At 35.5% G+C, this 16,337-nt stretch overlaps 1 protein-coding gene and 1 pseudogene across 2 annotated transcripts in view; both read right to left on the minus strand.

The window, feature by feature from the left end:
• BAZ2B (bromodomain adjacent to zinc finger domain 2B) overlaps positions 1–16,337 on the minus strand; it is a 365,031-nt gene that overhangs the window by 251,120 nt on the left and 97,574 nt on the right. The window lies entirely within an intron of this gene.
• Positions 1,700–2,590, minus strand: LOC130858520 (oligosaccharyltransferase complex subunit OSTC-like; annotated as a pseudogene).

Here is a 16,337-nt window from a genome sequence, read left to right on the forward strand (position 1 = left end):
AGCCAAAAATTACTATGAGTTTAACAATACATTATTTTAAATATAGATATCAACTATTGTTAACAACTAACCCCCTTAAGTGTTCAATGCACTTTAAGAAACTGACTAATAATATAAAGGCTTCATCATTAGCAAAATATTTTAAGATCCTATTTATGTCATCTTTATCTCATTTTATTTTCATTTACATTTATTAGTACACTATATCCTACATAATATATTAGAATATTATTAAACTTACATAATTCACTAGAAATGTACATATATTGGTGATTTTTACTCCAAAACATTTTTACTGATAGGGATGCACAATCAAAAATAGTTCAGAACAAAACCATTACCACAGAAGACTGGCGCCTAAAAACTATGTAGTCTAAGAAGAATTAGAGTGAACCAGATTTAAAGACAATATCCAAACAAAGGTCACCCAGCAAGAAGCAACTACAGTTGACCCTCAGTATCCACAGGTTCCCTATCTGCAGGTTCCACATTCACAGATTCAATCAACCGAGGATCAAAAAAATTCCAGAGAGTTCCAAAAAGCAAAATTTGAATTTGCCCCAAATCCAGTAACTATTTACATAGCATTTACATAGTATTAGGTATTATAAGTAATCTAGAGATGATAATACAGGAGGATATGCCTAGGCTATGTGCAAATACTATGCAATTTTATGTAAGGGACATGACCATCCACAGATTTTGGTATCCACAGGGGTCCTGGAAACAATGCCCAACCTAGGGACCACTGTTTTGTTAACCACCCACTCAAAGGAAAACCAAGTAAAAGTTCTTAAAAACCAAACAACAAATAAATCTACAAAATAGATTCAATATAAAAATTAATTTTTTTGAAGGTAACAACCAGGGGAAGAAAATTTTAATTTAGATTTCTAAAGCAAGAAATTCCAAAAGTTATAATATTTCTTAATTGCAAAAAAAAAGGGGGAGGAGGAGAAGGAAGCAAACGTCTAGCAATCTCTAATAATCTATTTCCAATGTGGACATTATCAGATTTATCTACGTTTCAAGAAGAAAACAAAAAAGGCAAAGAAGCATTTATTTTTTTAATTAGAAAAATTATTTATTTCTGCTTCTTTCATATATCCTATTGTTCACGAAACAGTCTTACATACATATCTGAAATGATGTACTGCCACATACTCTGTTTAAAGGTAAAACACCACAGGTAAACCTGATCAGCTGTCCAGAGTCCTCAGCTTATGGGATCTCACTTCCTGATTTTACATGAATTTCTGAAGCTCAGAAATGCCATCTCCAAAAAATGTTAAGGGGTTTGTAAAAAATAATCACTTTAGGACTTCCCAGGTGGCGCAGTAGTTAAGAATCTGCCTGCCAATGCAGGGGACATGGGTTCGAGCCCTGCTCTGGGAAGATTCCACATGCCACGGAGCAACTAAGCCCATGCGCCACAACTATTGAGCCTGTGCTCGACAGCCCATGAGCCAAAACTATTGAGCCCGTGTGCCGCAACTATGAAGCCCACGTGCCTAGAGCCCATGCTCCACAACAAGAGAAGCCACTACAATGAGGAACCCACACACCACAATGAAGAGTAGCCCCCACTTGCAGCAACTAGAGAAAGCCCGTGTGCAGCAGTGAAGACCCAACACAGCCAATTAATAAACAAAATAAATTTATATAAAAAAGCACCTTATTCAATATTACAGTTGTAGAAATGAAGCATATTTTCTTTAAGAAATGAAAAAACGAAGAAGAAAATGCCACTTAATATCGTTGGTACGTCAGTATAGGTAGGAAAAAATACTGATAAGCTTGTCTCTTTGATACGAAGACATTCTAGTCCAAGCTATAATATACTTCCTATGTTTTCACGAGATGTTTCTTTTCTGCTGCTTTTCATCCTTTTCCATATTTCATATCAGAGGACTGGTACAGCCTTAAAACTTCATTAACAGGTGCAAATTCAGTATCCACTGATTTCTTCTCAAAAGGCACACTAACCCATCAGAGAGCCCGGCAGTTTCATTCTCATGAATACTCTAGCCATGAAAAAACTCAGTAGGACACAGACAAATCCAATGAATAGAAGGAAAACTCTATTGAGTTTGGGAATGTTGGGTGCATTGGATGGGTCCAGGATTATGAAACCTAAACCTTCCACTGTAAACAGGAAGCTGGATGTGTCCTTCCATAACATATTGTCCATTTACTCTATAGGCCAAGAAAGCTACTGGTCTCTGATGCCCGTGTTCATCAGTCATGGAGCCGACACTTGGAGGTTCAACAATAACATCATAAATGATTCCTCCGGTGATGAGGAAGTAAGACACCACCATCAGGGCGTACACTGTCATGGCCGATGGCATGTGCACCCAGGGCGGCTTCTTCAGCTTCAGGTTGGGGCATCTGAGCACTAAGAAAGGGAATCGGTACAAACTCTCCATGTTGGTGGCTGCAGGCGAAACTCAGAAGCACTTTTTAAAAGCTGCTAACTAGCCTTAAAACAGCATTTTACATTTTAAATTTTAACTTTTATTTTTTTGGCCACTCCATGTAGCTTGCAGGATCCTAGTTCCCGGACCAGGGACTGAACCCAGCCCTGGAAGTGAAAGCACTGAGTCCTAACCTCTGGACTGCCAGGGAATTTTCTAAAATTTAACTATTTAAAAATATTTATTTCTTGACATGATAAACAAGTAACAATCTGATTTAATTTAATAATATTTTTAATATTGTCTTCTCAGAGTTTAAGATCTATATCTATTTTTCAAGGTTCACTTAAATAATGTGTAAAAAAATTGGAGGGGCTTCTCTGGTGGTGCAGTGGTTAAGAATCTGTCTGCCAGTGCAGGCGACACAGGTTCGAGCCCTGGTCCAGGAAGATCCCACATGCTGCAGAGCAACTAAGCCCTGTATTACAACTAATGAGCCTGCGCTCTAAAGCCTGCAAGGTACAACTATTGAACCCACATGCTGCAACTACTGAAGCCAGTGCATCTAGAGTCCGTGCTCTACAACAAGAAAAGCCACCACAATGAGAAGCCCATGCACTGCAAGGAAGAGTAGCCCCCCGCACCCCCCCCACCCCTCCCCCAGTCACTGCAACTAGAGAAAGCCCACACAAGACCCAACTTAGCCAATAACAAACTAAATAAATAAATACATTTTAAAAATTTTGATCACAGTAAGCTATCAATATCAAAACTTATCCCCTAGAAAACATGTATTATTTTCATACCTATGAATGAAAAGCACATTATAAACATTTTAATGTATAACAGTATGGAATGGGAAGTGGTCTAAGCATTTCACAAGAATGAAAAGCTCTTTTCTAAGCTATTAGAAAAGCTTTCATAATACTGTAGCTTTCTAGGCAAGTGAAGAAGCCTGAAGCAAATGAGAGTTAAATTCCAGGCTTTTCCCCCTCCTAGTCAACAGGCCTTATGTTGCCTGCTTATTTCTATTAAAGCAGGAGTAGGAATGGGACACAATAAGTATAGATGATGACTCAATGCTCATTAATTTCAGTTGCTGGCTGTCTTAAAAGTTCCCTAGTCCACTTCTGTTTCTATGGTAACAAAGGTAGAATCAGGAAACAGAAGTAAATACTTTAAGATAACAGTTAAGTAGGGAAAGTCAAGTATTGAATGGCATATATAGTAATTTAACTTTAAGAAAATCTAAAACGTAAAAAGAAGGGACTCATACTTCATACAATCTTAAAGATACTCAAAGGGAGGTGCCTATCAGTCCAGTATTTTTCCCTTGATTGTTTTCATTTTAAAGTATTTACATTTTACTTTTAATTTTTCTAAAAATTTGATTCCACTCCCACCATGGGTAAGCCAAAAAAACAAAAACAAAAACCAAAACCTAGAATCACCAAGTGTCCTGATTTACTTTCTAGCGCAAAATTCACAGTACTAGGTTTAAGGCTTTTAAATATGATCGCATATAGCATATTTTGTGAGCCTAAGTAGAACTTGATTTTAAGACTTTTCCTTTGAAACAGTGATACTAATAGGACTTTTTAAGTCAAGCAAAGCAGCTGTTTTTAAAAATGAAAATAAGCTGCTCTGCCGCTGTCCTAGTTCCAGGCATCATCACTTCTCACCTCAATGCCTGCAACAGCCTCTTCTTCTACTTTGGCCCAATCCAACCCACTGATTGTGTCTGCCTACTTTCTTTTCCTGGAATATACCAAGTGCTCTCTACCTCATAGCCCTCGTCTGTAGTCTTTACAGCTGTAAAGTGTTTGGCACATAGTAGCTATCCAATAAATAAGTGTTAAATCAATGAAAAAATAAAAGAATGAACATAAACCTTCTGTTAATACTGACACGAACCTTTCCTATATATATATAGGAATATATACATATATGTCTATACATGTCTGTATATGTAAACACATTGTATATATACCAGTGAAATAAATACAACGTGTTTAGAATGGAAATTTCTTCATTATATTTTCTAAGTATTTCTGGGATCATCTTAAGTTTGTGAGTATCCAAAATGATGACTTTATCAGACCTTTTAAACTGTTTAATTCTTTTCCAAATTGCTTTATATTCAAACTTTTCTTCCTCTCTCACAATATGGTCACTCCAAAGAGTCTCTGTCTCTCATCACTCACTCTGGGGGAAGCAAGCTGCCATGTCAGAAGCAGAATTGTGGAAATGACCACGTGACAAAGAACTGAGGCCTCCTGCCAAAGCCAACAAGGAACCGAGGGCTGCCAGTAACCTGTGTGCTTGGCGGCAGGTCCTTCAGCCACAGCTGAGACTTGAGGTGACTGCCATCCCAACAGGAGGCTTGACAGCCACCTTGTGAGAAAACCTGAGCTAAAACCACCTGAATTAATTCCAGATTCCTGATCCACAGAAACCTAAATAAATATTTGTTTTCAGCTGCTAAATCTTAGAAATGTTTTTGCTAAACATAATTAGATAATCAATAAAGTCTGTTATTCATCTTTTTATTTTCTCCCATCCCAACTAAGAGTTCCTCGCCTTTAGCAAATACTCGGCCAAACTCCTACCAAATGGGCTTGCCCTACTGCTAAGGAAAACAGAAAAAACTGAAAGCCCCCATCTCCTTGTGACAAATGAAATAATTTTTTTAATGTTCATTTATAAAACATGTGTTGTCCTAACCTGTAAACATCAGAAAACAAAAAGTATGTCCACAATCTATATTTCAATCCAATCTACCACTATTTTCCACAATGAACATTTAAACATCGGCCAAATTTTTGCATCTTATCTTTATCTATAGACAACCTGAACTGTACCTTTAGTTCTCCACTTCCAAATTTACCTCTGTTATAATAATGTTCCTAAGACGAAAAATTGTGAAAGACTTTAGCAAAGGCAAAGAAGGATTGCTGATATTCCATCTAGGACATCTTACCAAGTTACCTGTGTCTTTCGTTTCCTTTTTTTTTTTGATGGTAAAATATATATAACACATCATTTACCACTGTAACAACTTTTAAATGTACATTTCGGTGGTATTAAGTACATTCATATAGTGCAGTACCACCACCATCCATTTCCAGGGCTTTCATTGTCTTTAAAGCAAATTCCTCAGAGAATAAAAAAACTGAACTTCTAATATTTTAAATGTGCATTAGAAAACAAATTTTAAAAATACTTATAAAAATAACAACAGGACCTTTTAAGAACCCAAGTTTGCATAATTAAGGCAAATCTTTGGTAAATTAATTTAATAAATTTTTGTTTAAAAAAAAGTTATGGCTTTAACCAAATAAGCTAAAACTAAACCCATACAATGTTTATAATTTGAAAAATTCCTATGTTCAAATAAATTGAATCACTATTTCAGCAAAAATTTTTTTCAACAGTAACTATTTTGTAGCATAGCAGCTTAAAGGTAATTTTCAAGATCTTTACGTAGCCTAAAACCTTGGACTGATATTAAATTGAGTTAACTAAATGATGATTATTAGATTCTTAGAAAAAAACCAAGATAAAATACTGAAACATTAATCACTAAGCATAGTTTTAAGCTTATACACTTTTGCTTTTTATTTTATTACTGACAGGCTACAGTTCTGGGTCATGTTAATGACAGTGTCAATTTTTGCCTCTTTAAGGTTTAAAGGGATTTATATGACTATAAAAAGTTGTATTGTGTGTGATCAAGAGCTCTGCTAGTCTGCTAAAATGCTAGTGTATGGCAGACAGTTCTCAGTTACGCACCCCTAACTTTCCTCTGTGAAACAGAAATTAGTTACTTTAGCTAAAAGTTACAATCAATATGAGCAATTGAGGCTACCTCAGCAGCAACAGTGACAGAGAAGTACAACTGAGTATGTGCATTTATTTGTCAAAAAAAAAAAAAAGAAAAAGATTTATCCCAAAGGAGGGATTCTTGGGCTTTTTGGTCTCCTGACTCCATTCCACTCTTAGAAATTATTAAGGACTCCAAAGGGCTTTTATTTTACATGGATTATAGCTATTGATGTTTACCATACTGGAAATTAAAACTGAGATATTATTTTAAATGCTTATTTATTGATACATTTGAAAATAGCAATGATTAATGTATTTCACATTAATACAAATAACATCTTAGTATTGTTACAAATATTTCTTTGACCTCATAGATCCTCTTAGAGAGGATCACTAACCTCAAGTGAAGGGTCTGTTCCAGAACATGAAAGACAGTAAAGAAGGACCTAACTTGGAAAGTGAATTTTATTTACCTTGATTTATAACAGCCAATTCTGAAAAGAAGATATGAAACATTTTAAATTCTAGCAAATTTCATTCAGTGTTGATGGGCTTGCTTCCTTGAGGTACTGATTAATACCTTTATCTTCAACATGAAAGGCTATTCCATACCTTCTGTGTAGTGTGCCTAAATAGCAGAAATGCTGTGCTCTACCAGAAGAATTTTCTGCGCTTTATGCTGATTTTATGTCCTTAATTATCTAAAGAAAATAATAATAAAGGTTCCTCCTCACTTATGAATCAGCAAGCATATTATCTCTTCTGTGTTTATTTTTAATGTTACTTTAAATAAATAACGAAGTATTATTTCTCAGGTACCCATGATTCTATTTTTATCAAGCCCCAAATCTTCTAACAACTCTCAATTTTGCATTTTCCTAATCATATCCTAAATACAGACAATATAAAACTTTTTTACAATATTTTACACTAACCTATCTTTGAGATTTCCCAGTGTGCCTCAAGAAAGCCTAAAAGATCTGTTGCTTCACCTTACAAAAATAGGGCTGTTAGAAAGAATTAGGTTTGTTTTATATGTTACTATTCTAAGAGTCACATGGGAAAAGCTGTCAAATCAAAAAAGACACACCCTTTCCTAGGTTAAGTCTGTACAGGTAAAATGTAGTGAATATTTCAGAAATTTTGCGTTGTGAGAAATCCCTGGAGATATGTCAATGACCTCACTGTCCATTATATTTTCACCGTCAGAGGAAATGCTAATCAAAACTTTCATGACATATTTACATACTAGACCTCAATGGAGGATTTTACATTCCTCTATTTTCATATTATGAATTAGAGTAACAAGTTAACCACAGCCCTTAAGTCTGTTTTCCACAGAGAGCTTTGGTTTTCCTCTGCTGTTTTCCTGAAAGCTCTGCCATAAGCCATAAGCGAGAGTTTGCGTCTTCAACAGAAACATTCAGAGCTTGTGGAAAGAAGTGTGCCAGGTACTTCTAACTACTGACACATCAAAGAACAAAATATCTGTAAGGCTTTTTGGTGACATTTCTCAAGTTTCAGACCATCTTTGCACTAAGTAAAAATTACCATGACTCTTTTTAGTCTAGAAGCAGACACCTTCATAACAACAGACAGCTAACCCAAGCTCCCAAAAAACAACAAAAACCACATACATAGTACTGAATGAACTTACTACACAAAGCTTATTTGACTGAAATACTGTTGATGATGTTTTAATGTTCCATTTTCTTTCTTCTTAAGCTATCTATAACCACAACACTTTAGGAAACTCTTTTGTAAACCAAAATGAAACATTCAAAAATATTATCTGACTCTTACTAATCCTTAGAATTCAGAAACTCTTTAGAGAATCACTTTTTCATGACAATAAAGATATTTACATAGATACAATAAGAATCTGTCCTCCTTTTTATTAGGATATAATTGGACAAATCTATTAGGTGACCAAAGTTTTACCTAGTATTTGGGAACAATGCTCATTTAAACAGATATTTGTAAGGAACTAAGGTTGGTTTTACTTAAGGGTCCAATGCCTAGAGAGCCCTTGCAGGAAACCTGGCCTGGTCCTTGGCTTATAAGACTCAGCCTTATATGTGATAAGAAAGATCACTTCCTGGCAGGCTAGGAACCTTAAGAAATTCAAGGAATTTAAGGGTACCTCTGTAGGTGAAATCTGGTAGTGTCCTGGGCTTGCTTTCCTAGCCTGAGGAAAGCAAATAACAGTAGCGTTTAAATGTCCTAGCTGAGATTCCCTATGAAAAGTTACAGTCAAGTTAATGTTGTAGCCTTAATAGTTGTGCAATAGTGTATAGGCTCTAGATTTGCAAAAGCCAACTCAAGGAGGCCTATGTGGTTAACACTCTTGTTGCACCTACGAAAATAACCAGCCATACCTTATAATGAGAACAGCTGTTTTGGGATTACTGTTATCACATCACTCCAAAAATCTTACCAACACCACTCCTTCTAAACAATTCAAATACAAATACCATACCCCAATATATTTAGGAACATATGATTATCTGTAACAATTAAGGATATACAAATTAAAATGAAATTACTCCCATTAAGAATACAATAAGAAAAAAATTCTCAAAGTCCAGCAAGCAGTAGTTTAAAATGGTATAACCTCTACTTAGGAGAATTTTGTAGACATGTAAAAAGAGCTTTAAAATCTGAATAAGATAGCATCCATTCACATAATCACTCCCAAAAATCCACCAGAAAGGACCAAAACTAGTGAGAAAAATGCCATTATTAAAGAAGCCAGGGAAAATACCAACATTATAACAAGATTTTTATTTTATACATATATACTCCAAGAATACAAGGTGTAGATTTCAGGAAATATGTGAGGCTATTCTGAAATACCCTAACTCATAACTTTCGGAGTTAAAAGTTTAGCGACATGGAAGGCCTATAAGAGAAGTGGGAATCACAGAGCTTGGGACCCAGGTTCACATAGCAGAAAAACATCGTGGAGTACATTTTGGCCTCGTTTTGATTTTCCTCAGCCAGTCGTTAGGGCTGAAAAAGAGCCAGCTTTTTGCAGGTGATGATCAAGTCTGACTAAGCAAATATAAGTAAGCAATGACTCACCATAAAAACTCACAACCCACAGTATTAGAGTGGCCATTCTCCCCTTCCTGCTTCCTCCTCCCATGGCCCCATCCACAGGCAGGCCAGGCTGAAGCAGCAGAACTGCTAAAGTCAAAGGCTGACCCTCAAACATAGAATCACAGGTACACCCACAGCAGAGAAGACATTCAGAGAGGTTCAGAGAAAAAAAGTCCTAGGGGAAAACACATCTGAATTATATTCTCTGTTGCTCAGGTCACCTTTTTGCTTACCCCAAATATCAAACGCCATTAATATCTAAACCTCTAGCACAAAACAGAAACCAAAAACCAACCAACCAAACTTAAACAACACCAAGGTAAATGGAGAAGGTCATCACAGAATTACCAAGCTGCTCATGCATTTAAATAAAATTAAACTTCCTTTCTGAACTTTTTAAGTCTTAATAAAATAGAAATAAATGAGTACTTGCTTAATGTGATTTTCAAAAATACATATAATAAATCAAAAGCCACCAAAAAGGGCCAAACCTAGGGAGGGAAATGCCATCATTAAAGAAGCCAACAGGGGGACTTCCTTGGTGGTGCAGTGGTTAAGAATTTGCCTGCCAATGCGGGGGACATGGGTTCGAGCCCTGGCCCGGGAGGATCCCACATGCCACAGAGCAGCTAAGCCTGTGTGCCACAACTACTGAGCCTACGCTCTAAAGCCCTATTGAGCCCGTGTGCCACAGCTCCTGAAGCCTGTGCACCTAGAGCCTGTGCTCCGCAACAAGAGAAGCCACCACAATGAGAAGTCCATGAATTACAGCAAAAAGTAGCCCCCGCTCTCCACAACTAGAGAAAGTCCATGCGCAGCAACGAACCCAACACAGCCAGTAAATAAATAAATAAATAATAATTAAAAAAAAAAAAAAAAAAGAAGGAGCCAATAGGACTTCCCACGTGGTGCAGTGGTTAAGAATCTGCCTGCCAATGCAGGGGACATGGGTTCGATCCCTAGTCTGGAAAGATCCCACATGCCAAGGAGCAACTAAGCCCGTGTGCCACGAGTACTGAGCCTGCACTCTAGAGCCTGCAAGCCACAATTACTAACCCCTTATGCCACAACTACTGAAGCCCACACACCTAGAGCCCGTGCTCTGCAACAAGAGAAGCCACCGCACTGAGAAGCCTATGAACCGCAGCAAAGAGTAGCCCCTGCTCTCCGCAACTAGAGAAAGCCCATGTGCAGCAACGAAGACCCAACTGAGCCAAAATTTTTAAAAATAAATAAATAAAAATTTAAAAAGAAAAAAAAGAAGAAGCCAACAGCCAATAGACAACGATACAGTATTTGAAGCATCTCCAAAGTCAGGAAAAAAATAAGGATGCTCAATGTTAACACTGGTTTGTAGGTACTAACCAACTTTATTCTTTACACAGAAAAATAGTTACAAATATTAGAACTGAGGCAACAAAATTATCTTTATTTGTATAATATAATTATATATCCAGAAAATCCTAGAGAATCAAGTAAAAAATTAGAAGCAATAAGAGAGTTTTGGGGAAAAAGTAAAGCTGGGAATCCACATTTCACTTTTTTCACTTAGAGTCCATCTATAATAAAATTCAAGTGTAAAGGAAGATTAACCTTGAAGCCATAAACAAAAAGAATAAAACGTCTGTCTTCTAAGTATTTACATTTCTTCCTCTATTGAAAACTACAATCTTAGAAGAAAAATTCCACCATAAATATCAGGAAAGGGAAGAAGGAAGAAGAGGAAAGGAAGAGGAGGATAAAACAGAAAAAAAAAAAAAAGGTAACCTAGCAGTGGTTATCCACAAGATAATCTCACAAGAGCCAATTGTTAAAATTTCAGTAATTTTACAACCCAGTTTTTAAACATAGTTGTTATTAAAAATTAAATTAGGGGCTTCCTAGGTGGCGCAGTGGTTAAGAGTCCACCTGCCAATGGAGGGGACACACGTTCGATCCCTGCTCCGGGAGGATCCCACATGCCACGGAGCCACTGGGCCCATGTGCCGCAACTACTGAGCCTGCACTTGAGAGCCCGTGAACCACCACTATTGAGCCCGTGTGCCACAACTACTGAAGCCTATGCACCTAGAGCCCGTGCTCTGCAATAGGAGGGGCCACAGCAGTGAGGAGCCTGCGCACCACAACAAAGAGTGGACCCTGCTCGCCACAACTAGAGAAAGCCCAGGTGCAGCAACGAAGACCCAACACAGCCAATAAATAAATAAATAAATATATTAAAAAAAATTTATACAAACTTACCATTCAATAAATTATATTAAAAGTAAGGTAATAAACACTTAAAACTGATCACTCCCTAATTACCTCACTTATTTTACTACATTTTATTATTCCCTATGTTATTCACATTATTTATGTCTATTGTATCAGTTTGGTGTAAATACTAAACAATGGTTGTACCACTGCACATCTCAAATCTGTTCAGTGGTATTAAGTTGTTGGACTGAAATAGACCATGTTTCGAGTATTTACACCAAAGAAAACAGCACACACTACAAATCAGGGCTCCCTTCACCAGACACACAAGCCAATTGTTAACATTTACTACAATACCACTGCATATATGTGAAATGTTCATATGCTTTGACAGAGCAATTCAATCTCCAGGAATGTATCATAAGGAAAAAATTAGAATGTGCTAAAAGGCTTAGGGATGTTTGATGTAATATTATTTCATTATATATTATAATACATGTTAATCAAAAACAATTTAAATGTCCCAAATTTGGATAGTTGTATCAATTTTGATATGCTGTTTAAAAATATTTAATGACATGAGAAAATGCTCATAATATAATCCAAAAGAAAATAGTGTAAAAAGCAGAATGCAAAACTACATATATCATTGCTATTTTGTAAAATGTATGTGTATATATATGTCTGTGTGTATATATATATGCATATATAGAAAAAAGATTAGAAATTAAAACTGTTTTACTGAAAAACAGCAAAGAGACATTTCTGGTTGAAGAATTTCTGACATTTGGTACTTGAACTCTCTTGAATTTCTTTCCACCACAGCTCCAATCTCACTGTTATATACATCCACAGATTTTCTCATTCCCTCTAATTAAAGAAGTACTCCTCCTTCTAGTTAATGTCAATCAGTCTAACATGGGTTTGGAACCTGTTTCTTCCCACTTCTCAAAGAATTTGTGAATTATATTCCCTGCCGCTATATCTTTATTTTCATTATTGAGAAAGTAATCTTCAAGCCCACATTTCCTTCCTAAACACTTCCCAATCTCTTCTCCTTTTCCCTTACAAAAACAAAAAGAAAGAAGGAAGGAAGAAAGGAAGAAAGGAAGGAAGGAAGGAAGGAAGGAAAGAAGGAAGGAAGGAAGGAAAGAAGGAAGGAAAGAAAAAAAAGCTATCTAAACTCCATGTTTCTATTTCTCCACCTTTAGTCCAAACCACTGCACTGAAACTATTATTGCCAAGGTCACCAATGTTCTTATTGCTTAATCCAGTGGGTTTTTTTGGTCCTTTCGCAGTTGATATCACAAATGCATTTCCCTCCATGCCCACTCCCCTCATTTATACCTTTTAGAGAAGAGGTTCATAACACTAACTTACTGTTTCATTTATGTACACGTTTGTTTCACTAAATGAACTTCAACATAAAATAAATTTTAAAAGCAAATAATAGAATTTTGGACATTTGAAAGTTTTATCTTAATACTTTTCTGTATTTTTCAAAAACTTGAGAATATTTTTTAGTAAAAAAATACATTTTTAATTTTAAGAAAAGTCATATTGTACTTCTGAAACTAATATAATGTTATATGTCAATTATACCTCAATTTTTTTAAGAGTTAGAAAATAAAATGAATATAAAGAAAAAAGAAAAATCAAAGGGCAATGAACATGATTAACTGTAAGAAGGAATAAACTGGCAAGTTGTAGAGCTGCATTTACAATTTACTTTTATCATAAACAGGCAAACAGTGCAAATATGAGAATTTATTTTTTAAAGGTCCAAGTTATATTCTCCAGTAGTCTTAATTCAGGCATCTAATAAGTAATAGAATTATTTACCAGGATGACGACCCTACCTTATCAATGAAAATTTATTTTTAGTATGTTCAGATCTATCTAATAAAATTAATATTTTTTATAAAAAGACCTTTTACAAGAAGTAGAAACAAAACAATAAAAAAAATGGACAATGCTTTAAAAAGCTGACCTTTAGTTATTTGGTTTAACATTCCTTATAATACAGAGTTTGAGGAAATGTAGTATAGATAATAAGTACTGATGGTAAGCTGAGCCTTAATATGGGCATTAAAAAACAGTTTTACTAGCAAAAAGGAATGGGGAAGAATTTCATGCCAAAACTAAAATACAGAATAAACTAGTGGGTACCAGTAGAGAGAGGGGGAGGAGCAAGATAGTGATATGGGATTAAGAGATATGAACTACTATGTATACAATAAGTAAACAACAAGGATATATTGTACAGCACAGGGAAATATAGCCATTATTTTGTAATAACTTTAGTTAGAGTATCATCTAAACAAATATTCAATCACTATGCTGTACATGTGAAAGTAATATAATATTGGAAATCAACTATACTTCAATAAAAGCAATTTTTTTTAAACCTGGGGAAAAAGAACAAAGTTAGAAGTATAACCATTCCAGACTTCAGACAATACTCTAAAGCTACAGCAATCAAAACAATGTGGTAGGGCTTCCTAGGTGGCACAGGTTGAGAATCTGCCTGCCAAGGCAGGGGACACGGGTTCGATCCCTGCTCCAGGAAGATCCCACATGCCGCGGAGCAGCTAAGCCCGTGCGCCACAACTATTGAGCCTGCGCTTTAGAGCCCGTGAGTCACAACTATTGAGCCCATGTGCTGCAACTACTGAAGCCCACATGCCTAGAGCCTGTGCTTCACAACAAGAGAAGCCACGGCAATGAGGAGCCCGCACACCACAACGAAGAGTAGCCCCCACTCACCACAACTAAAAAGAAAGCCCGCGCACAGCAAAAAAAGACCAAACACAGCCAATTAAATAAATAAATAAATAAATTTATTAAAAACAAAACAAAACAGTGTGGTACTGGCACAAAAACAGACATATGGCTCAATCCAACAGAATAGAGAGTCTAGAAATAAACCCACACACCTACAGTCAATTAATCTAAGACGAAGCAGGCAAGAACATACAATGTAGAAAAAAAGACAATGTCTTCAGCAAGTGGTGTTGGGAAAGCTAGACAGCCATGTGAAATTAGAACACTCCCTCACATCCTCACACCATACACAAAAATCAATTTGAAATGGTTTAAAAACCTAAATATATGACACCATAACACTTCTAGAAGAGAATATAGGCAAAACATTCTCAGGCGTAAATTGTAGTAATGTCTTCCTAAGTCAGTCTCCCAAGGCAATAGAAATAAAAGCAAAAATAAACAAATAGGACCTAACCAAACTTAAAAGCTTTTGCACAACAAAGGAAACCCTAGACAAAACGAAAAAGACAACCTACAGACTAGGAGAAAATATTCACAAACCATGTGACCGGCAAGGGCTTGATTTCCAAAATACTATACAAACAGCTCATACAACTCAATATCAAAAACACAAACAACCCAATCAAAATATGGGCAGAAGACCTAAACAGACATTTCTCCAAAGAAGACATACAGATGACCAAGAGGCATATGAAAATATGCTCAACATTAGTAATTATTAGAGAAATACAAATGAAAACTACAGTAAGGTATCACTTTACACTGGTCACCATCAAAAAATCTACAAGTAATAAATGCTGGAGATGGTATAGAGAAAAAGGGAGCTCTCCTACACTGTTGGTGGGAATGTAAATTGGTACGGCCACTGTAGAAAACAGCCTGGAGATTCCTCAAGAAACTAAAAATAGAGTTACCATAGGATCCAGCAACCCATTCCTGGACATATACCTGGAAAAGATGAAAACTCTTAATTCAAAAAGATACATGCACTTCAATATCCACAGCAGCACTATTTTCAATAGCCAAGTCATGGAAGCAACCCAAGTGCTCACTAACACACATTTGGTTTAAGTAGATGTGGTATGTACACAGAATGGAATATTACTCAGCCATAAAAAAAAGAATGAAATTATGCCATTTGTAGCAACATGGATGGACCTAGAGAATATCATATTAAGTGAACTAAATCAGAAAAAGACAAATATTATATGATAACATTTGTATGTGGAATCTAAAAAATAATACAAATGAATCTATATGTAAAACAGGAACCGTTCACAGTTATACAAAAAAACAAACTATGGTTATCAAAGAGGAAAGGGAGTGGGGAGAGGGATAAATTAGGAGTATGAGACTAATAGAAACAAACTACTATACATAAAATAGATAAGAAACAAAGATTTACTGTGTAGCACAAGGAATTATATTCAATATCTTATAATAATCCATAATAGAAAACAATCTGAAAATACATATATATAACTCAATCACTTTGCTCTATATCTGAAAGTAACAAAATATTATAAATCAACTATACTTCAATTTTTAAAAGACTCTGCTTCTCTTCAATTGAAAGATTTATACCTTGAGAAAATATTAATCCTCCAAACTTTATTTTTATAAATAAATAAATAAATAAATAAATGAGAAGTGACTATAAAAACTCTGTCAAGGGCATTTTTAAGCTTAAAAATGGAAATTAAATGTTTTTAAAAATCTAAAGAATTGACAATTTAATATTTCACATTTCTGTAAATTAAAACCATATTATAAAGCCAAATAATTATAGAAAATATAATAAAAACATAATATCATTAACAGAATAATTTATGAATAGTTTATAATAAACATACTAAGATCTCAGTGCAATAACAGGTAAATGTCAAAGATAAATTACAAAAGAGAAATACAACAGGTTAAGACACTGAAAAATGGTCACTCTAGTTATTCACAGAAATGTAAATTAAATAAGATACATTTTGGGGAATTCCCTGGCAGTCCAATGGTTAG

This window comes from Hippopotamus amphibius, chromosome 8 (genome assembly GCF_030028045.1).
Source record: "Hippopotamus amphibius kiboko isolate mHipAmp2 chromosome 8, mHipAmp2.hap2, whole genome shotgun sequence".
In the NCBI taxonomy this organism is placed as follows: domain Eukaryota; kingdom Metazoa; phylum Chordata; class Mammalia; order Artiodactyla; family Hippopotamidae; genus Hippopotamus; species Hippopotamus amphibius.